This window comes from Paroedura picta, chromosome 5 (assembly GCF_049243985.1).
Source record: "Paroedura picta isolate Pp20150507F chromosome 5, Ppicta_v3.0, whole genome shotgun sequence".
Lineage (NCBI taxonomy): Eukaryota > Metazoa > Chordata > Lepidosauria > Squamata > Gekkonidae > Paroedura > Paroedura picta.
The window spans coordinates 124,745,382-124,767,353 of NC_135373.1; the positions used below are offsets into that span (position 1 = coordinate 124,745,382).

The 21,972-nt window shown below is 53.1% G+C and overlaps 1 protein-coding gene across 2 annotated transcripts in view; it reads right to left on the reverse strand.

Moving 5' to 3' along the window:
• Nucleotides 1-21,084, reverse strand: part of PLXNA4 (plexin A4) — a 472,781-nt gene extending 451,697 nt beyond the window's left edge. The window contains exon 1 of one of the 2 annotated variants that reach the window (XM_077340351.1): nt 20,274-21,079. The gene's annotated coding sequence lies outside the window, so the exon portion shown is untranslated. Of the gene's footprint in view, nt 1-20,273 lie in introns of both variants that reach the window. The other variant, XM_077340352.1, reaches the window with a different exon arrangement.
• Nucleotides 21,085-21,972: the final 888 nt, after the last annotated feature.

A 21,972-nucleotide genomic window follows, 5' to 3' on the forward strand; every position in this document is an offset into this window, starting at 1 on the left:
TGGTCCATTCAGTCCAATATCCTGTCTCTCACCCAATGGCCAACCAGTTCCTCCAAAGGGCCAACAACAGGGCAGAGAGGTCAAGGCCTTCAGTAGAACATCAGAAGAGCCCTGCTAGATCAGAGCAGTGGTCCATCTGGTCTAGCATCCTGTATCACACAGTGGCCAACCAGTTCCTCTGGAGGGCCAACAGCAGGGCAGAAAGGCTGAGGCCTTCATAAGAACATCAGAAGAGCCCTGCTGGATTAGAATAGTGGTCCACCTAGTTCAGCGTCCTTCCTCACACAGCGGTCTCCCAGTTTCCGCCCAACGTTGTCTCCTGGCTCTGGTATTCAGAGGTTGACTGTCCCTCACCGTGGAGGTTCTCTTTCATCCCCACAGCTGGTAGCCATAGCTATTCTCCTCCTCCTCCATCAATCTATCTAAGCCCCTTTTAAAGCTGCCCATGTCTGGGGCCACCTCTACCAAGACCCTGTTTCCCTTTGAGGAATTGTGAAGAACCAAAAATGAGCCCTGGTGTTGATGTGGTTTCAGAACAGGCTTGCCCCCAGCTGTGCATCTGAACAAGAAGAACCCGGAAGGCACCTCCGGTATCGGGGAAGAAAGAGAAAGAGAAATGATGCACTTTGATGTGCATCAGCCAGGTGAGGGGGGAGTCTGTCCTCCACCGCTGGCTGCTTGACACACGCTTCCCGAATTCCTGCCACTTCCCAGCCGAGGCCCCGATCATTGCTGCTTCCACGCTGATGAGATGTCATTAAAATATGATGACATCACCCGACCGTAATAAATTCCCCGCGCCAAGCTCCGTGACATTTCAAGACGAGGGGATGCCAGCTGCGGCTTCCCGTATCCTTCTGACACCCTTGGGGAAACATGTCTCCCTGCCTGCCTTCTATGGTTGCCAGCCTTCAGATATGGCCTGGAGATCTGCCAGTATTATAAGTGGCATCGAGAAGTGATATCTGATTTCCGGGCTGCTTGGGGGGGGGGGGGACACTGTGGTTGGACACGGCCTGAGAGCCCTCCCCACCCCAAACTCCACCTCCCCCAAAATCCTCAGGTAGGGGATGTGAGAATGGTGAGGTACCACTTTACTTTATTTGTGCTTTGCCGCATGAGGTGATTGTAACAGTTTACTCTGCTCTGGTTAGACCAAGACATAGGAGGAAAGGTTGGGGGAGCTTGGTCTGTTTAGACTGGACAGAAGGCAACTGAGAGGGGGTCTGATAACACGTATTTAAAAGGCTGCCGTGTAGAGGATGGAGCAGAGTTGTTCTCTCTTGCCCTAGAGGGTCAGACCAGAACCAAGGGGATGGAATTAATGCAAAAGAAATTCTGTCTCAACATCCGGAAGAAGTTCCCGACAGTTAGAGTGGTTCCTCAGTGGAACAGCCTTCCTCAGGAGGTGGTCATTCTCCTTCTTTGGAAGTTTTTAAGCAGAGGCTGGAGAGCCATCTGACAGAAATGCTAAATCTAGGCAGTAGATATCAGGGATCTCTCAGCCCCACCTCCCTCACAGAGTGTCTGTTATGGGGAGAGGAAAGGGAAGGCGACTGTAAGTGGCATATAAAAACCAACTCTTCTTCTTCTTCTAGTACGACTGACTGGGAAAGAATGAGAAGGATGACGGGACTGAAGGAGAAACAAATTCATGCTGGAAATGTACCAAAGAGGGGAAGAAACCGTTAAAGCACAGCAAACCACAATTCCCCAGACAACCTGGTGTAAATCAGCTGCAAATTCAACCTAGTGGTTCCCCCAGGCCCACGGCTGAGGCCAGGGATAGAGCTGACGTCAGCTGGCCTCCCTGCCTGGCCATGGCCCGGTGTTGACTTTTATATTTCCCCCCTTCCTCTCTCCCTAGACAGGAGGCAGAAGAGGGCCAATCACACAGTTCGTTAAATATTTAGTTTGGCTCCGATTCTGTTTTATGATGTTGTTTTATAATTCATTTAACGCCAAAATTTTTAAATGTTGGAATGTGTCCCTACACCAGCCTTCCTCGACTTTTTCACCATTGGGAAACCCCTGAAAAATTCTTCAGGCTTCGAGAAACCCCAGAAGTGGCATGATGGGGCAGAATACGGTTGGGAAGCAGAGCCGTGGACACGCCCACCTGTGGCCCCGCCCCTTCCTGCCCCCTCCAGGCCCATCATTGGCCATTTGGGGAGGGGGAGGGCAGCTCGACATAACCATATATGGTCCTATCACCTGATTCAATATTTAACACATTTTAAAAATATATTAAAAATTAATTAACTCCCACCCATTCTGGAAACCCCTCCAGGGCTGTCAGGAAACCCCAGGTCTTCACGAAACCCTGGTTGAGAAAGCCTACTCTAAATTTTTGTAACCCACCATGAGCCCTCAGGAAAGGGCAGGCACAAACTTTGAAGACAAACAAAGAAATATTGTTAGTCACGATACGATTCGATAAGGTTTATTGTATGTAGCCAAAGGCCATTACAAAACACAATTAAAACAATATGGCACAAATATAAATAAATAAAACAATATTGCTCCAATATTGTGTACCTAAAAATGTAAACATGGACTACTAAGTTACAATAAAAGGGATAAAATGGTGTATCAAGGTGGAGGCTCCTGTAAAAATGCATTCGCTCGGATCTTCCTGGCAGCCAGGGCAAAAAGTGCCACCCTATATGAGATATAGGGGTCGACATCTGATAACAGATAGATGAGTTTGTTAAAATCAGAAATAGGGTGAGAGTTTGGTAATAACTTGGCAAGGAATCTGCCCCTGGGTTCGGAGTACAGGGGACAAGCCAAAACATAGTGGGGCAGGTCCTCCACAGATGGATTTCCACATAGGCACAGGCGTTGGGCTGTGGGTATTCGGAGATATCCCCCAGAGAGCATGGCTGATGGCATCATTTCAAACCGCAAAGGTGTTAGGGCCATTCTAACAAACAAATAAATAGAGCCCAGGGCGAAAGAGGAAAGGATACCAAACATGCACACATACCCACATACAAGCTAGATTTTGCATTCAGAGTTAGACGAACAGGAAGCTCTTTCGCTAACTCCAAACCACAGCTAGGCACTGCGATTTCCGAAATTGCTGAGAAAACCGCACTAAATCTCCCCACCACAATTCCTTGACGTTTCCCAGCACTTCAAGGAGGATGGGAAAATCCTGTTTCAGAAACAGGATTTCCAGATTTGATCAGGCTTGCTTTCCTTTCGCTTCTGCAACAGTTCCTGCAAGAAGTAGTTTGAAATGTGGCATCGGAAGAGAGGATGATGGATACCAAGAAGAATGAAGAATGAAGAATGAAGAATGAAGAATGAAGAAGAAGAAGAAGAAGAGTTGGTTCTTAGGTGCCGCCTTTCTCTACCCGAAGGAGGCTCAAAAAGGCTTCCATTTGCCTTCCCTTTCCTCTCCCCACAACAGACACCCTGTGGGGTGGGTGAGGCTGAGAGAGCCCTGATATCACTGCCCGGTCAGAACAGCTTTATCAGGGCCGTGGGGAGCCCAAGGTCACCCAGCCGGCTGCATGTGGGGGAGTGCAGAATTGAACCTGGCAAGCCAGGTTAGAAGTCCGCACTCCTAACCTCTACACCAAACTGAGCCACATGGCGGGGGGGGAGACAAATCAATGGGTTCCAGACCAAATCAGACCTGGACTCCCCTAGAAGCTAAAATGACTTAACTTGAATAGGACGGCCAGCTTGGAGGAGTGGATAGGAGTGGCGGCTTCTAATCTAGTGAGCCTGGTTTGATTTCTCACTCCTCCACAGGCAGCCAGCTGGGTGACCTTGGGCCAGTCACAATTATCTTAGAGCTGTTCTCAGAGACTTTTCTTAAGAGTTCTCTCAGCCTCAACCACCTCACAGAGTGTCTGTTGTGGGGAGAAGAAGGGAAGGCAACTGTAAGCCCCTTCGAGACTCCTTCAGTAGTAAAAAGTAGAAAGAACCCAACTCTTCTTCCGCATTTCATGAGAAGACGACTGGAAAAGACAATAATGCTAGGAAAAGTGGAAGGCAGCAAGAAAAGAAGAAACCCCAACTGGAGACGGGTTCTCCATCTGCAAGACCCATGGCAAGGCTGTTAAAGACAGGCCATTCATAGGGTCGACGGAGGTCAGAAGACAACTAACGGTCAGAACTACTGAACTGAACTACTGAACTGAAATTTCATTGTCGGAAACAGTCAGTAGCAGTAGGGTAATGCTGCCTTGGGGCCAGGTGATCCGCCGTTTGAATCTTGCTTCTGTCAGGTAAAAGTAACACCCGCCCACCGAGCCCCCAAAGGAAACCAGACATCAGGGGCTTATAATGTCCTTTCTATGTTATGGCCCAGATCTCAAACCAAAAACCCAGTTCATGAGCAGCATTCGAAGAGGGGAGGACCTCGATGGGATACAACGCCAAAGAGTTGACCGCCCAATGTGGCAATTTTCCCGCGGGGAACACATCTCTGCAGTTTGGAGTTCAGTTGCCATGCTGGGAAATCTCCAGGCCTCACCTGGAGGGTGGCATCTCTATTCCCAACCCAAACCACCAACCTGCTAGAAGAGCTATTTTTATATACCCCACTTTTCACTGCCCAAAAGAGCCCCATGCGGCTTACACTCGCCTTCCCTTCCTCTCCCTGCCACAGACACCCTGTGAAGCAGGTGAGGCTGAGAGAGCTCGGACAGAACTGCTCAGTGAGAACAGCACTATCATGGCTGTGACAAACTCAAGGTCATCCAGCTGGCTGCACGCGGAGGAGGACTGGGGAATCAAAGCCGGTTTTCCCAGCTAGAGGCTGCCGTTCTTTAACCACTATGACACACTGGCTCTCCTATACCATGCCGGGAATATGGAATAGCAACTCCCCAGCTCTGCCTTAACACCCAGGAGTCAGAGTGGGTGCGCCCCTCTTCCAAGGGGGCCGCAGCTCCCTCTTGCCACAGAAATCTTTGACGGAAGCTTTCCTTGCTCGATTTAGCGATGACTCTGCAACCTGGAGAGGCATCTATCATTTCAAACCCTCGACGAGTCAACTTTTGAGTTGCGGCTGAAGGTTTGATTTAGCACTCACGCGCCGCTCGGAAACCTATAATTCCAAAGGCAGCCATCAAGCCGTTCCAAAAGCTGCTGGGAGACGCAGGCTCGGCTCTCGGAGCACGAGCGACAGTGGGGATCGCGTTTGCAAACGGCACCTTCGGAACGGATTCGTTCGAGAAAGCGTCGGACAAGATTACTAGGCGAGATGAAAGTCAGCGCGTGGCGTGGGGCCCAGAGCACTGGAATAGGGTTCAGGGCGGATAAAGGGGACACCATCAACATTCGTCAAGCTGAAAAGCGCGTATGCTTGAAAACACGGATTCATGCTCAGACAGGTAGTGGGTCTTCCAGGTTCCTGCTTCTGGAACATCAACCGCCACCTGGTCCTTTTCCCTGGAGAGGCCGGAGATGGAGCCTGGAAAGCTCTGCGTGCCGAGCAGACGCTCGGAGGCCAAGCCATGGCCCCGCCTCCAGTTACATTCATGATTATAGATGAAACAGCGTTCCAGCAAGGTCAGTATTGTCTGCTCAGACTGGCAGTCGCTCTACAGCAGTGGTCCCCAACCCGCGGGCCGCGGCTTCCTCTCCCTGCCCCCCCCCGCAGTAAAAAACTTCCCAGGCCGCAAGCTTGCGGCCTGGGAAGCTTTTTACTGCGGGAGGGGGGAGGAGAGGGAATCAGGGCCGCGCCCGCTCCTTGCGCATGCACGCACACGCGAAAGTGGTGCGCATGCGCGGTTTTTGGCCGCAGATGGCGCATGTGCACATGCGTGGCCCCGCACGTGCACAATGCGCGGCGCGGCTGCGCAGCGTGCGCGGGTGGGCAGTTGCCCTGCCGGTCCCCAGCCTCAAAAAGGTTGGGGACCACTGATCTACAGGGTCTCAGACAGGGGGTCTTTCACATCTCCTAAGGCCTGGTCCTTTTAGAAATGGAGATGTTGGGGATTGAACTTGGGACCTTTTAAAGGGTATTAGATAGATTGATGGAAGATTTAGAATGGATGAGCCTATTGATGGATACTAGCCATGGGGACTAAAGGGAATCTAGACATTCAGAGGTGGTCAACCTCCGGATCCCCAGGCTAGGAGGCAACGTCAGGGGAAGGCCTCGGCCTCTATGCCCTATGGTTGGTCTTCTTTGGAAGCTGGCTGGCTTCTGGGTGAGAAAGGATTCCTGACTAAATGGATTATTGATCTAACCCAGCAGGGCTCTCCTGATGTTTTTATGAAGGCCTCGGCCTCTGTGCCCTGCTGTTGGCCCTCCGGAGGAACTGGCTGGCCAGTGTGTGAGACGGGGTGCTGGACTGCATTGGTCACTGGTCTGATCCGGTAGAACTATTCTGATGTTCTTAGGAAGGCCTCGGCCTCCCTGCCCTGTTGTTGCCCCTCCAGAGGAGCTGTCTGGCTACTGTGTGAGGCAGGAGGCTGGACTGGATGGGCCCTCCCTGGTCTGACCCAGCAGGGCTCTTCTGTGGTGCTTATGAAGGCCCCAGCCTTCCCTGCCCAGTTGTTGGCCCTCCACAGGAAGTGGTCAGCCTCTGTGCGACTAGATGGGCCAGATCTATCCTGAACCAACCGTGCTCTTCTTACTTCCTTCTTAGCATTAGCCAGCATGAAGACTTCCAAGTGCTTCGCAGTTACACTAACCATGGTTAGCCCTTTTGCCACAGTCTCCTCACCCTGGCTCCAAATGGCCGTTAGCCATGGTTGGCCCTCCATTCAACACAGACGTAAAGCTACACCTAGCTGATGACACAGGTGGGGGGGGGGGAAGAGGCACCGGGAAGCCTAGCGCAGACTTTGTGCTGCACCTTCCAATCGCGGCCAGCCAGCCAAAAATGTTTTAAGATTACAGGTATTTTTTAGAAACCTGCCTCTTCTTCCCCCCTCCCACACCTCTGTGCCAGAAAAAATATGTTGCTTCTAAGTCGGCATCAGGAGGCGATTCGTTCTGCAAATATTTGCATGCGAGACGTGCAGCTGAATGGCAAAGCGCTCATCTTGCCAACACTTTGCTTTATATTCTCCGGTTCTTATACAGAAGGCGGTGGGGGGGGGAGAAAGAGGGAGAAGTAGGCTAGGATAGATCATGTTAATGCGCCGAACACAAACAGATTCCCAGATGATCCAAGTTAGATTCCCCCCAAACACAATGCAGCCACTTCCTTCTGGAAAAAGAAAAACAGATCTCTGGCATTAATTCATCGGTACGTTAGGAAGCCACAGGTACCGATGCCACAATGGGCCAGCAGGGTAATGACACAGATAGGCAGCCAATGCTTGACCACTGACTAGCAAGAGGGAACGGTTCCTCCAGGCCGGGGTAGTCAACCTGTGGTCCTCCAGATGTTCATGGACTACCATTCCCATGAGCCCCTGCCAGCATCTGCCAGCATTTGCTGGCTCATGGGAATTGTAGTCCATGAACATCTGGAGGACCACAGGATGACTACCCCTGCTCTAGGCCACGAGTTCAAATCTAACTTTGGCCAGCAGCTATCTCCAGCTAATCTGTACCACTCCACCTCTCCCCAAACAGCCAGTGATTGGCCTGGAAGGGGTGAGAAGGGGAGGGACCCCGGGAGGGCGTGTCCACAGCTGTGCTTCCCAGTCATATCCTGCACGATGGTGCCAATTCTGGGGTTTCTTGAAGCCTAAAGAAAGTTTCGGGGATTTCTCAACAGTAACAAAGTTGAGGAAGGCTGGTGTCGGTGATTAGAAGCAGACAACCATCTTCCGAAACCTTCCTACATTCCTATTAGAGCACCACCCAGTGGTGGGTAACAAAACAGCCATGAGGGTGAAAGTTACTAAAGGAGAAATTCCTCTTTTGAAAGAGAACAAAAGAGAATAAATGAAATCAACGTCTATATTTTTAAAAAAATATCCATGTCGTAGTAACCATAACCTTTTTGTTCCCCCCCCAGAAGAGATATTTAACTTTGGATTTGTTCTATCTGTCTGACTGTTCGTCCGTCCATCCGTCCATCCGTCCATCCATCCATCCATCCATCCATCTGTCCGTCCGTCCGTCCGTCCGTCCATCCGTCCATCTGTCCGTCCATCCATCCGTCCGTCCATCCGTCCGTCCATCCCTCCATCCATCCATCCCTCCATCTATCCGTCCGTCCATCCGTCCATCCATCCATCCATCCATCTATCCGTCTGTCCATCCATCCATCTGTCCATCCATCCCTCCGTCCATCCATCCGTCCGTCCGTCCGTCCCTCCATCCATCCAAACTTGTCCAAACTTTTAAAGTTTCCAGACATGTCAGAAATCAAATTCAGAGTCCATGTGCATTTCCCCCCTTCTCACTGTAGAAGTCACAGAATCACAGAATCATAGAGTCAATTCAGCCGTCCCTGGAAATTCCAGCATCTTCAACAACCAGCCCTTTGCTACGGGTGTTATCAACCTTTTCCAGTTGTAAAGGAGGGAGACTGGAGTGATCATGTAAAAAAACACTTATTCGATAAGAGAAAAAGCAATCACTAGATCCATTGCGAACTGGAAACCCCCTACTGGCTTTGTACATAAGAGGAAAAAATGAATTGCTGATTTGTGGTTTCGAGGACGAAGGAGGAGAATTTTATAGAGAAGAGAAAAGAAAGGTTCTTTTTAAATTAAGTCTATAATAATTTTAAAGTAGGCAATCTCCCCACAACCTTGGTATAATTGGTAATGGTATACGTTTCTGTCGCCGAAAAACTCAAAAGTTATACTGACATCTTTCTCTTCTTCTGTTTTGTTTTCCTCTCTTCTTTATGATCTTTTCTGGACTTTTATCTTTAAGTGTTGCAATAAAAATATCTTCTACAAAATTAAATTCAGAGTCCATGCTGTGTAGCGGTAAGAGCAAGGCATTCTCAGCCAGGGTTTCATGAACTCCTGAGGTTTCTTGACAGCTCTAGAAGGGTTTCCTGAATGGGTGGGAGTTAATGAATTTATTAATTAAAATCTATAAATTAATGTGTAGATTTTTCAATTTGTTAAGCATTTGTCATGATAGGATCATATGGTCATGTTGACCCGCCCCTCCCCCCAATGGCCAATGACAGGCCTGGAGGGAGCAGGAAGGGGAGGGGCTCCAGGTGGGCGTGTCCACAGCTCTGCTTCCCAACCATATTCTGCAGGATTGTGACACTTCTGGGGTTTCTCAAAGCTAAAGGATGTTTCAGGGGTTTCTCAATGGTCAAAAACTTGAGAAAGGCTGATTTAGAGCAGGGGTAGTCAACCTGTGGTCCTCCAGAGGTTCATGGACTAAAATTCCATCTGGAGGACCGCAGGTTGACTACCCCTGAGTTAGAATATCGAACAATGATGACTTGGGTTCTAATCCCCGGTCTGCCATGCAGCTCACCTCTCCTTTTTCAACCAGACCTGCCTTTCAGGGCTGTTGTGAGGACAAATTGAAGGAGAAAACAACCAGACACATTGGAAGATTTCTAGGACCACAAATAAAAGACCGCCAAAATGAGGAATGGCCCGAAACAACATTAGCAGAGACAAAACCTAAAACATTGTGCTGGTATCCCAGATGTCCCAAGCTAGCCGCACCTCATCAGATCCAGAACGGTGTTAAAGCATTAAACTAGGATCTGAGAAAGCCAGGTTCGAATCTCCACTCTGCCACTGGGTGACCTCGGGCCAGCTGCACACTCTCAGCCTCACCTACCTCGCAGGGTTGTTGTGAAAGGTACAATGGAAGACTGGAGAATGGCTTAAGCCGATTTGGGTTCCCATTGGGGAGAAAGGTGGGATGTAATAAAGTCAGTCATCAGCTCTCGGAAACTAAGCAGGCCAGCCCTGGCGGAGGCCACCTAGGAGATCCAGGGTTGTTACGCAGAGCTAGGCCATGATGAAGCCCCTCTGAATGTCTCTCTCCTTAACTTGGATGGTCCAGGCTAGGCCAACCTTATCAGACCTGGAAAGCCAAGCAGGGTTAACCCTGGTTAGGACTTGGGTGGGAGACCACCAAGGAAATTCAGGGTTGCTATGCAGGGGCAGGCAAGGGCAAACCTCCTCTGTCTGTTTCTTGCCTTTACCTGGAAGGCCCAGGTTAGCCCAGCCTCATCTGATCTCAAAAGCTAAGCAGTGCCGGCCCAGATTAGTTCTTGGAGCCCTGTGTTCAGTTTTGGGCACCCCAGTTGAAGGGGGATGTTGACAAACTGGAGCGTGTCCAGAGGAGGGCAACCAAGATGGTGAGGGGTTTAGAGACCAAGATGGATGAAGAAAGGCTGGGGGAGCTTGGTCTGTTTAGCCTGGAGAGGAGACGACTGAGAGGGGATCTGATAAGCATCTTCAAGTATTTAAAGGGCTTCTATGTAGAGGATGGAGCAGAGTTGATCTCTCTTGCCCCAGAGGGATGGACCAGAACCAAGGGGATAAAATGAATGCAAAAGAAATTCCATCTAAACCTCCGGAAGAAGTTCCTGACAGTTAGAGTGGTTCCTCAGTGGAACAGGCTTCCTCAGGAGGTGGTGGGTTCTCCCTCTTTGGAGATTTTTTAAACAGAGGCTGGATGGAGAGGCTGATTCTGTGAAGGCTCAAGGGGGTGGCAGGTGACAGTGGATGAGCGAGAGGGTTATGAGTATCCTGCCTAGTGCAGGGGGTTGGACTAGATGACCCTCGAGGTGCCTTTCAACTCTACGATTCTATGATTCTATGAAGTCCAGGGCTGCTACACAGAGTCAGGCAAGGGTAAACCCCCTCTGAAGGAGTCTTGCTTTGACCTGGATGGTCTAGGCTAGCCCACCTTTATCAGATCTGGGAAGCCAAGAGAGTCCCTGTATTTTTCCAATGTTATTTTTGCATCATTTATGTGTTCAAAGCGCAGAAGGAAAAGATCAGCAGCAAGCAAAATAATTCTCCAGGACACAGCTGGAGATCTTCTGGGATTTCAACTCTCTCCAGGCGATGGTAACCAATTCCCCCCTCCAAACTCCATCCCGAAAATCTCCAAGAATTTCCCAACACAAAGCTGGCACCCCCAGAAACGAGGTGAAACAAAAGCAACTCACTGCAATACACATAGAATCACAGAATCATAGAGTTGGAAGGGGCCATAGAGGCCATCTAGTCCAACCCCCTGCTCAACGCAGGATCAGCCCAAACCAGAATAGAAAAGGATCCCACGGGCTTGTCCCTACTGCTTGTGAGTCCACACAAGTTGCTAGGACACAAGCTTTCTCCACTCATTTGCTGATCCACATTTAACAGCATTCATCATGGATGGTATAAAACAGCCACCAAATTTTGCACAGCTTCCTTGCTTGGTCGCCTGGCGGGATCTTTAGGCACCCTAGGCGATTAGCCGCTTATAAAAAGTGACCTATAAACCAGCAAAAGCAACTGAAAATTCCTACGAAGCACCCGTTAGGGATTACTCCCCAGAGACACATGGTGCACCCTCCCACTAAGAGAACGGAAACCTGGCACATGAAGTGCGCGCCCTGTGGACTTGGCAGGACGGGCAATATTAAATCGACAATGAAAGGTGGTGCTCCCTTTAATAAGATCCAGCTACCCTGGTTTTAAAAGGCAGCTGCAACCAAATTAAGGTGTGTGTGGGGGGGAGAAAACACAGAACAGAATTACATATATATTTTTTTTAATCTCCCGTTAGGGTGGGGGACGACAGAAAGCAATTCGCACAGAACACATCTGTTGCGCAGTTCCAAGCTCCGCTGCTTATTAACCAGGCTCCTTACAAAAGCTTCTTAGATTTTCAAAAAAGAGACCGAGATGAAAAACCCTCCAGACAATTAAAATTATCCAAGTAATACTCTGATCTCTGAAACCTTAAGACTGCAGCGTGCGGGGGGGGGGAGGGAGGGAAAGACGAAGCGATTAATCTCATACGGAGAATCGCGCACTGCAGTTGCAAGAGCCGAACGGAGAGGCCGGGCCATGTTCTGCTGGCCTCCTGGCTGCGTTTTCCTGTGAAACTGGGAGTGGAAAAGGAGGCAAAGATCCCCCTTCCCACCTCTGAACTGATTCACGTGCACAGGAAAATCCAGCTGCAAAAGCGCATTGAATGTAGATTCTCCAATGTGTGCGGAATGAGCCTGAGGGCGAAAAATCCATCTTTTGGAAAAGGCCAATTCTCCTGCGGATTTTTTCCCTCTCTTCCTTTGGCATTGACAGGGCAACGGAAGGGTAGATTTCAAAGGATTTCCACAGCTGGAATGTCTCTGCTGCTCAGCTACCTGCAAAAGATGCCATTGGCTTAGAGGTGGGAATGGTGGGAAAAGCTACATTCCCTTGGGATAGGCACATAAAGGAAGCCATGTTGGATCAGGCCAATGACTCATCCAAGCCAAAATTCTGTGTCTCGCAGTGGCCAGAACCCAGGTGCCATCAGGAGGTCCACCAGCAGGGTTATGAGAACATAAGAGAAGCCATGTTGGATCAGGCCAATCGCCCCTCCAGTCCAACATTCACACAGTGGCCCAAACCCAGGTGCCTTCAGGAGGTCTACCAGTGGGGTCAGAACTTAGGAAGCCCTCCCATTATTCCCCCCCCCACACCCCAAGCACTAAGAAGACGCGGCATCACTGCCACAGACATAAGAACATAAGAGAAGACATGTTAGATCAGGACAGTGACCTACGCAGTGTCACAAAGTGGCCAAAACCCAGGATCCATGTGGAAGTCCACCAGCTGGGCCATACTAACATAAGAGAAGCCGTGTTGGATCAGGACAGTGGCCCCTCCAATCCAACGTTCACACATTGGTCCAAACCCAGGTGCCATCAGGAGGTCTACCAGTGGAGCCAGAACACTGAAAGAGTCCTCTCCCATGCACACAGAACAAGTCAGATTGCTACACAGAAAGTGCACACAAGAGTCCTGGATTCAAATCCCTACCACATGCCTTGCAGACTCTGTGGATTCCCCTGTCAAGTTTCAATTCCCATCAGCAAAACGTCAGCAACTGCCCCTGTTACGTGCAAAGTATGGCAGGGGTAGTCAACCTGTGGTCCTCCAAATGTTCATGGACTACAATTCCCATGAGCCAGTGTTCAGCGTTTCCCTGAACTGTGGAATTTCACGATATGGATTGTGAGCATCGTGGGAGCAAGGTGAGAGGGCACATCCTCTCGAAGAATGGCCTTCGGTAACCCAGCTCTCGAGGGTCTCAGCAGAGATTATGAAGTGAATCCCCCCTTCCCCCTGTAAGTTTGGCTCACTAGTTCAAAGTCCCAGTTGTATTCAAGCACCTTTGGAATTCTGAAACAGGGCGATGGGCGGAACTACAAGAACACCACCCAACGTAGGCGAAGCCAACCAGAGAAATGTCAGGAAGTGAGGTTCTACATAACTGGCGTAGAGGTACTCCGCAACATTTAAAGCAGTAATTCCATTTGATAAGATGCCTTTTACACATGAATGTACATTTAAAAATGTGTTTTCTGGCACATGTACAGCGAATGGTACAGATCCTCATGCTGGCATGCTCACGACTGCTAAGCCAACATTTTAAAACTCTGCCCAGCCAATCAGTTTTCCTCCAGCCCTTCAAGGCAAAAGTCCCACCTGGCCCCACCTACTTTCTAAAAATCCAGGGTGCTGGATTAGATGGACCCTTCCTGGTCTGACCCAGCAGGGCTCTTCTGATGTCCTTATGAAGGCCTCGGCCTCCCTGCCCTGTGGCTGGCCCTCCAGAAGAACTGGCTGGCCAGTGTATGAGATGGGATGCTGGACTAGATGGACCTTTACTGGTCTGACCCAGCAGGGCTCTTCTGATGTCCTTATGAAGGCCTCGGCCTCTCTGCTCTGTTGCTGGCCCTCCAGAAGAACTGGCTGGCCAGTGTATGAGATGGGATGCTGGACTAGATGGACCTTTACTGGTCTGACCCAGCAGGGCTCTTCTGATGTCCTTATGAAGGCCTCGGCCTCTCTGCCCTGTTGTTGGACCTCCAGAAGAACTGGCTGGCCAGTGTATGAGATGGGATGCTGGACTGGATGGACCTTTACTGGTCTGACCCAGCAGGGCTCTTCTGATGTCCTTATGAAGGCCTCGGCCTCTCTGCTCTGTTGCTGGCCCTCCAGAAGAACTGGCTGGCCAGTGTATGAGATGGGATGCTGGACTGGATGGACCACAGGTCTGACCCAGCAGGGCTCTTCTGATGTTTTTATGAAGACTTCCGCCTCTATCCCCCATTGCTGGCCTTCCAGAGGAACTGGCCGGCCCCTGTGTGAGACAGGAGGCTGGACTACATGGACCCTCATTGGTCTCATCCAGCAGGGCAGCTCTTATGTTCCTCATCCCCTTTTTATAAAACAGGCCTGACTCCCAGGTGTCTTTGTCCCCGCAGAATCCTCATACCAGAACTGCGCTTCCGGGATGTAGTACAGCACACAGAGCCGCCTGGCCCGCCCGCCACGCGTACAACTCAGAAATAAAAACACACCGACAGTGGGAGGAAGAGGAGCAGATCTCCTAGAGCGATCCTCCCCCCCCCCATCTCCACCACACACGCGCGAATCAGGCGGCGTGCCTGCTCCTCAAAGAACCACCTCCAGCCAAAGAGCAGCTAACGCTGATGTGGTTTAGCAAGCCCCCGTTCTGTTTATCTGGAAGGGACTCCTTTGCTACTGAAGCATCACATTTCTATCGAAAACATGTGCTGCTCCATGTTTAGATCGCTTTCCTGGGTCTACATAATTCAGGGGCATATGTCAGCAAAAAGAAAAAAAAAAGAAACGCAAACGTGGAACAGACAGATCTCTTCTGTAATGCACACTCAAAAGCATTTCTCTCTCTCTCTCTGTAGACTGTAAGTAGCTTGCTCCCATTGGGCCCCTAGACACCGTTAACAAGGGAGGTTTGATGCAAAGGACATGCGAGGCAAACTAAAGAGGGAAGACGTCTTGGCAGACCCTTTTGGCATCCAGCATCCCCCCCCCCCAAAAAAAGGCACCCTGGGAGGTACAGGTCTCACAGCACGCCACATAACCAGATAAAACTGCCTTATATTTGGCCCTTCCAGTTGGAGAGGCCAGGGACTGAACCAGGGACCTTCTGGGGAGCAGATGCCCTCCCTCTGAGCCACAGCCCCTCCCTTTGTCAGATCATTGGACCATCAGCATTGTCTACTCCACACAGCTGTTCTCCAAGGTCTCAGATGAAGGTCTTTCCCACCCCCTCCTGCCTTTTCCTTTCAACTGGAGATGGTGGGGATTGAACCTGGGACCTTCTGCAGGCCAAGCAGGTGCTCTGCCACTAAGCCACAGACAATCTCCTTGAAGCTGCTTGCTACTAAATCAGACCCTTGGTCCACCTAAGTCAGTGTTATCTACACTGACTGGAAGCAGTTCTCCTGGGTCTCAAACAGAGGTCTTTCATATCACCTGGTACCTGACCAGTTCCACTGGAGATGCCTGCAAAGCAGATGCTCTACCACTGACCCACAGCCCCTGGCATTTGAGAGGTGGGGAGGAGTTGCTTCAATTCTTCCCCATGTTAAACCCCTGCTCACAAACAGAACCCAGAACCCTGAGGTGCTGAGTTTCTACTTGCGGGGCAATTTTTATTCAAGGCACAAGCTTTTGTGTGCATGACCGCTTTGTCAGATACCAGGCACGGGAAAGATTGTCCCTTGAATAAAACTTAGAATCATGGAGTTGGAAGGGACCTCCAGGGTCATCTAGTCCAACCCCCTGCACAATGCAGGAAACTCACAACCACCCGCTCAAACATAGTAACGCCAATTCCATGCAAAGGTGATGTCCCCCCCCCTCCTTCCCAATCAGAATATACAGCCAATCTGGACTGGTTGGCGTAGTGATTGGCGTAGTTGGTGTAGCCAGCTTGGTGTAGTGGTTAGGAGTACAGACTTCTAATCTGGCGAGCTGGGTGACCTTGGGCTAGTCACAGCACTGATAAAGCTGTTCTGATCAAGCAGTAATCTCAGGGCTCTCTCAACCTCACAGGGTGTCATGGGGAGAGGAAAGGGAAGGCGACTGTAAGCCGCTTTGAGACTCCTTTGGGTAGAGAAAAGCGGCATATAAGAACCAACTCTTCTTCTTCTTCTGGAGGAAATTTGCCTTCTGGTCCTAAAATGGCGCTTGCCATTTCCCTGAGCACACAAGAAAGGGCCACGAGAGCCAAGCACTGGCACCCCCCCTTCCTGCCCACCCACCCACCACCTTTGTCGGTCTTCAAGTTGCCCCTGGCCTCGGAACCCTGTTCCGCCGCTTCAGACCAACACGGCTAAACACCTGAATCTTTATCTCCTCATGGAAGATTTTCGACGTTCAACTAGGGCTTATTTCTGTGGGTTTTGCGGCCTACGGACCTTCCATCCCCAGAGCATGAGAGAACTCGTAAGCCTTGAAGCCACTAACGGGCCTCCCAGTGCAGTTTCCTCCCTCACCACTGCAGCGGGAAAAAAGATGCGCCCGATTAAAAATGCTCCATTCCACGTAACTCTTAAAAACATGGACAGCGGCCTGAGATCAAGTTAGATCCCCGGATCCCTCAGCTCGCCACTTCTGCCTGGGCAGCGGCTCTCCCTTAGGCCGAGAAATGTCTTTCCTGACATCGGAGGGACCCTTGACGGAGAGAGGCCGGGGACGAACCCGGGACTGGCGCTGCAGCAGGGAACCTTCCGATGCTTCATGTGCGCCTTTAATGTGGAGCCTGAAGCTGCAAGACGCTGGGCCGTGGCAATCAGCGCTCTCGAAGGGAGAAGACCGGACCAGCATTTTAAAAAAGTGCGCAGTTGCAACACAGGAAAGGAACGTGCTGAGATTTCAAACCAGGCCTCTGCCAGGGAATTAGTTAGGGCATGTATTGTTTTCAGGGCCTGCTGATTGCAGTGGGAAAAGCAGGAGGGAGCAGTTCCTGTCGGCAGCAGAGGACGGGACCTGCAAGAATGGGGTTAGGCTACATGGAAAACGGTACCAGCTAGATATCGGGGGGGGGGGGATTTCACAGTCCAAGTAGTTCAGCAGTGGAAGGGGCTGCCTCAGGAGGTGGTGAGCTCCCCCTCTCTGGCAGTCTTCAAGCAGCGGCTGGACAGATCCTTCTCCTGGATGCTTGAGGCTGATCCTGCACTGAGCAGGGGGTGGGACTGGATGGCCTCTGTGGCCCCTTCCCCCTCTAGGATTCTAGGAGTCTAGTTCAGCAGTGGAAGGGGCTGCCTCAGGAGGTGGGGAGCTCCCCCTCACTGGGGGTCTTCAAGCAGCGGCTAGACAGATCCTTCTCCTGGATGCTGATCCTGCATTGAGCAGGGGGTGGGACTGGATGGCCTGTGTGGCCCCTTCCCACTCTAAGAGTCTATAATCAATTTTCCATCTTCTCTGTTGAAACCAACAGCGCTCAAAGGGATGTTTGGACAGATCATGCCCTTCATGTTCATTTAACATGAACACATCACTGATAAGGTGGCGGTTTTCCTGGCCCCGCACATAACCCTGGAAACCGCCATGCCCTTCTGCTCGCCACCTGGAAACCTGGACGTCTCCGATCCCACCTCTGCCAGACGCGGGGAGCTGGGGCCACTTGGCCCTGAAGCAAAGCACGTGGCACATGCTCAAGGAAGCCTGCCTTTCCCCTCTCTCCCCTGGCCCTCCGGACTGAAAGCTCACGCCAGGGCTGATTCTGGGGGAGCCCTGCCTGAAAACAGAACCCGCTTCCCTGCCTCTCTCCAGAAGGAAACGCAGGGGATGCCAGCAGTAGGAAAGCTGCCTTCTTTCCCTACGAACCTGCGATGGATTATTAAGCAGATGAGAGATTAGCGGATGGAGGCAGGGGAGCCCCAGAACGGTGCAGGGTGAAGCAAGCGTTCCCTTTCCCACCGGCCCTCACATGACTAAGCTAAGTCGTCGCGATCCCCAGAGGGAAGGCAAAGCCGTCGAATCTAATTCCCTTTTTTAATTCCGGAAAGACAGATCCCCGGAGGGATCCTCTCCAGCCCCGGGAACCCCCTCCCCACTCGCCTGGCCGTCCTTCCAGCCCCCTAACCTCCCGTCTCTCCCCACGCTCAGCGCCATCTGAAACAAAGCTTCATGACATGCAACTTCATTTGCTCCCAGCTACCCTCTTCCTGCTCTTCGGTAAACCCCCCCCCCCACATCCAAATCTAGATTGTAGACTCCTCGGGGCAGGGGCCTCCTTTCTCTTTGGCTCAGGCTCCCCAGCAGTGCTTAATCAAAAGAGACAAGGGGGGGGGAAATCACAGAAGACAGAAATCGACTGCGTTCTGCAGGGAAAGGGAGGACGTTGCCAAGACGCTGGAAAATTCCTCTCTGCGATAGTCTCTTCCACGGCTCTTTCTTCCACGGAGGAAAGCCCTCTGAATTCTCCCCCCCCCCCACTCTCGACATCGGTTCTCCCTCTGTAGAAAAGGCCTAGCACTGGCCTGCCCTGCAGGGATGTTGGGAAGGCATGGCCCCTGCTGCAAAGGCCAAAGCACTATGCGAGCATAATTAACACAACTCATTACAATAATGAACAAGAGGGATGGATGGGCTCCATCAAGGAAGCCACAGGGTCTGAGCAAGGCTGCTAGGAGAAGGAACTTCCCAGGAACGCCGTAAGTCGGAAGCTGGTCGGCGGCACTGAACACGCACTTAAGTAATATAATAATATTTCGATTGGCAGACGAACAAGCTTATAGCCGCCCTAGAACCCTGCGGAAAGGGCCAGGTGTAAATTGAGATTCAGTCAGTGATCAGCCTGCGTCTAAACCCCACCCCATTTGAGGGTCTCTCTCCGGCGGAGATGAATTCTAGAAGAGCAGCAACTGGTCTGGCCAGCCGACCCAGAGGGGGGTCACAGGCATAGAAGTGGGACCTTCCCCAGGCAGCTGCTCTTCTCAGTGGGGCCTCAGTTCAGTGAAGAGACCCCCACACACACACACATACACACACCTGGTTCAGGGATTCAGCCGAAAGTCCCCACCAAAGACTGAGGAGCATTCCTTCCAGAGCCCCCCCTCTGCAAGCCGCAACATCTTCGGACTTCAGGCTGCTTGCAGGGTCGAGCCCCGGCATCAGAGACAGAGTCCCCCCCCCCCACATACAATTTGAGGCCGGCTGTCAGGGAAGAAAAGGATTCTGCCAGGGGGAAGGGGCATCCGTCCCCAGCGGCAGAGAACCAGAGGAGAGCCCCTCCGCTAGCAAAGTTGGCCAACTGCAGTGCAAAGGGTGGCGGGTGGGAGCCCTGGTGAGGAAGGGGAAAGGGGCTCGGAGGAAGCCTGTGGGCTGAAGACCCCCTCTGTCTCCTCTTACAGGCTGCTCTGTGCCAGCCAAGACGGGTGCCCGCCTCGGTGCCAAGCCAGGGGCTCAGAACTTGGGGAGGGGCAAGGAAGAGAGGCCAAAGCTCCGAGAGGGGCAACCTGCAGGCATCGCTGGGGAGGAGGGAAGCAAGCCGGGGATCCTGCAGACCTTTGAGGCATGCCCGCCTTTCCAAGCGCCGGCCACCCGGCGCCCCTCAGCTTCCCTTGCCATCCTCCATGCCCGCCTCTCGGCCAGCCAGGTTGTCTAGGCGCAACCCGGCAAAGGGACCTGCCTTTCCCCCCAAAAAACCCTCTCCGAAAGTGATGTCACAAACCTTCACAAAGCAGGACGGCGCCGTGCCCAAGCTGGGTCGCCCCACGCCACCGTCCTCAGTCCTTGTTCAACATGCGGGCAACACGCGTCTTTCCAAGGGACCCCCTTTGCCATCTGCGACCCCCCCCCCTGCGGATTTTATTAGAGGCAGGAGGATAACTAGGCGGGGACGGGGGAAGGGAGGGGGTCTCGGGCAGCCCCTCAAGTTGCTCCCAGCACCTCGCCCACCCACCCACCCCCTCCGGCCAGGTGGAAGAGCTTGACAGGAGGGTGGGCAGGGAATCTGGGCGCCCCTCCCCTCCCCGCCCATCACCCTGCGTCAGGGCAGGTGCATGCAGAGAGACGGGTCTACCTGGCCCTCCTCGGGTAGAGCAAATTGGGGAGGGGGGCGCGGCGGGCGAGGGAGGGAGGCGGCATACCTGGAAAGGCTGCTGGAGTCGAATCAGCCCCCCTTCTCCCCCCCCCCCCCGCCGCCCGCGCCGCATTGACACTGCAGATGGTGTCTCGGTGTACATGTAGCGCGAGCTCCGCACACACGGCGCAAGCGGATCGCACGGCTCCGGATCAGCCCCGGTCTCCCGCCGGCCGGCATGCAGACGGCCAGATTGCAAAAAAGGCGTCCATATATTTATATATTGCAATTATATATTGCATTAGGCGTTTGTAATAAAAACAGACCCGCACGCCTTTACCTCTGCACCGGTCCAGCAGGAGAAGACGGCTCGTCCAAGCAGGGGGGGGATCGCAGCCCCCCCCCCCGTCGTCCACTTCTCCCCCGAGGTCCAAGCTTTCTCCTCCAGGGATCGGGAAATCCGATTTTGCAAAAAAGATTAAACCTTAAAAATTGGGGGGGGGGAATATTGGGGTGGGGGTGAAGAGGAATAGAAGGGGGGCTCCCCCCTGGCAACCTTCCGACAGCGGGGCTCGATCCAGCGGCGGCGGTGGTGGTGGTGGTGGTGGCGCCCCCCCCCCGCCCCGGGGTGCCTGCCGGGCTCTCACGCGGCCATCGCCGCCGCCTGCTCCTCCTCCTCCGGCGGCGGCTGCCTGCGCTCGGCTCGGCTCGGCTCCTCCGTGCCCGCCTGGCAGCCCCCACTGCGGCGCCGCTGCCTCGCCTGCCTCTCCTCTCCTCTCCTCCGCTCGGCTCGGCTTGGCTGGGAGACCGGCGGTGGGTGGGGGGTGGGCGGGGGGAGCTCCACCCTCGGCGTGCTAGACGAGCCCTCCTGGGGTGGGGGGCGGTGGTCGCGCCCCCCCAAAAGCTCTGCCGTCTGCCGGTGCGGTGCAGTGCGGTGCGGTGCCCGGGGGGCGTGCAGAGGCGAGGCGAGGCGGGCTGCACCTGGCGGGCACCCTCTTCTTGGCGATCCGGGCGGGCGACAGGCGGAGGGGCGCCCGGGGCTTTGCGGGGCCGACGCGGAGGGCCGGGCGGAAAGTTTGCCGGGCTGGGCTGGGCGTCTGCGGCGGCGCCGGTCGTGGCTGGGCGGCTGCGGCGGCTGCTCCTCCTGCCGCTGCTCGTCCGCGGCGGCTCTGGCAGGGCTGCGCCTCCAGCCGCCTCCTTTTCAGGCGCGCTCGCCGGCTCTCTACTGACATCTAGGAGCGCCGAGCTGATTGGGCTAATTGCGCCACGCTCCCCGCCGCCCAGCGGGGGCCGCCCCGGGCGCCGGCTTGGGGACTTGGGGACCGAGGGAGGGTTCTTCTAGGCCGCGCCTCCAACACCTGCTGGCCGGGACCGAGGTTGGGGGTTACCACAACCTTGCGAGGTAGGCTGGAATGTCCCCCTCCTCTATGTGGGTCTTCTTTCCGCTTTAGGGGTTTTGAGAGCCCTTGTGGTGTCGGGGCCTCGGAGCCCGGTTCGATTCCCTGCTGCTCGTCCGCTTGCAGCCAGGTTGGGTGAAGTTCAGGCGATGTGCAGTTCTCGCTGAGCTCTCTCGGCCCCAGCGACCTCGTAGGGGAGAGGAAGGGAACGCAATGGTCGGCCGCTTGGTGGCACATGAAGCCAGCTGGGTGACGGTGGACTATACACAGCTCTGTCATCCCCAGCTGCCTCACAGAGGAGAGGAAGGGACGGTGACGGTCAGCCATTTGGCGACACATGTAGTCAGCCAGGTGAACTTTGGGCTAGTCACAGTTCTCGCAGAGCTCTCTCAGCCCCGCATCAGTGTGTCTGCTGCAGGGAGAAGAAGGGGGTTGTCTGCTGCTTGGCGACATGTGAAGTCAGCTTGGGAACTGTGGGCTCACCCCAGTTCTTTCAGAGCTCTCTTTGCCCCAGCTACCTCATTGGGTGTCTGTTGTGGGGAGAGGAAAGAGAATGTAAGCCACTTAGAGGATGCTTTGAGTAGTAACAAGCTGAGATGCAGGAATGGATGGACCGTTCTGCTTCTGCCATTCCTAACAAGG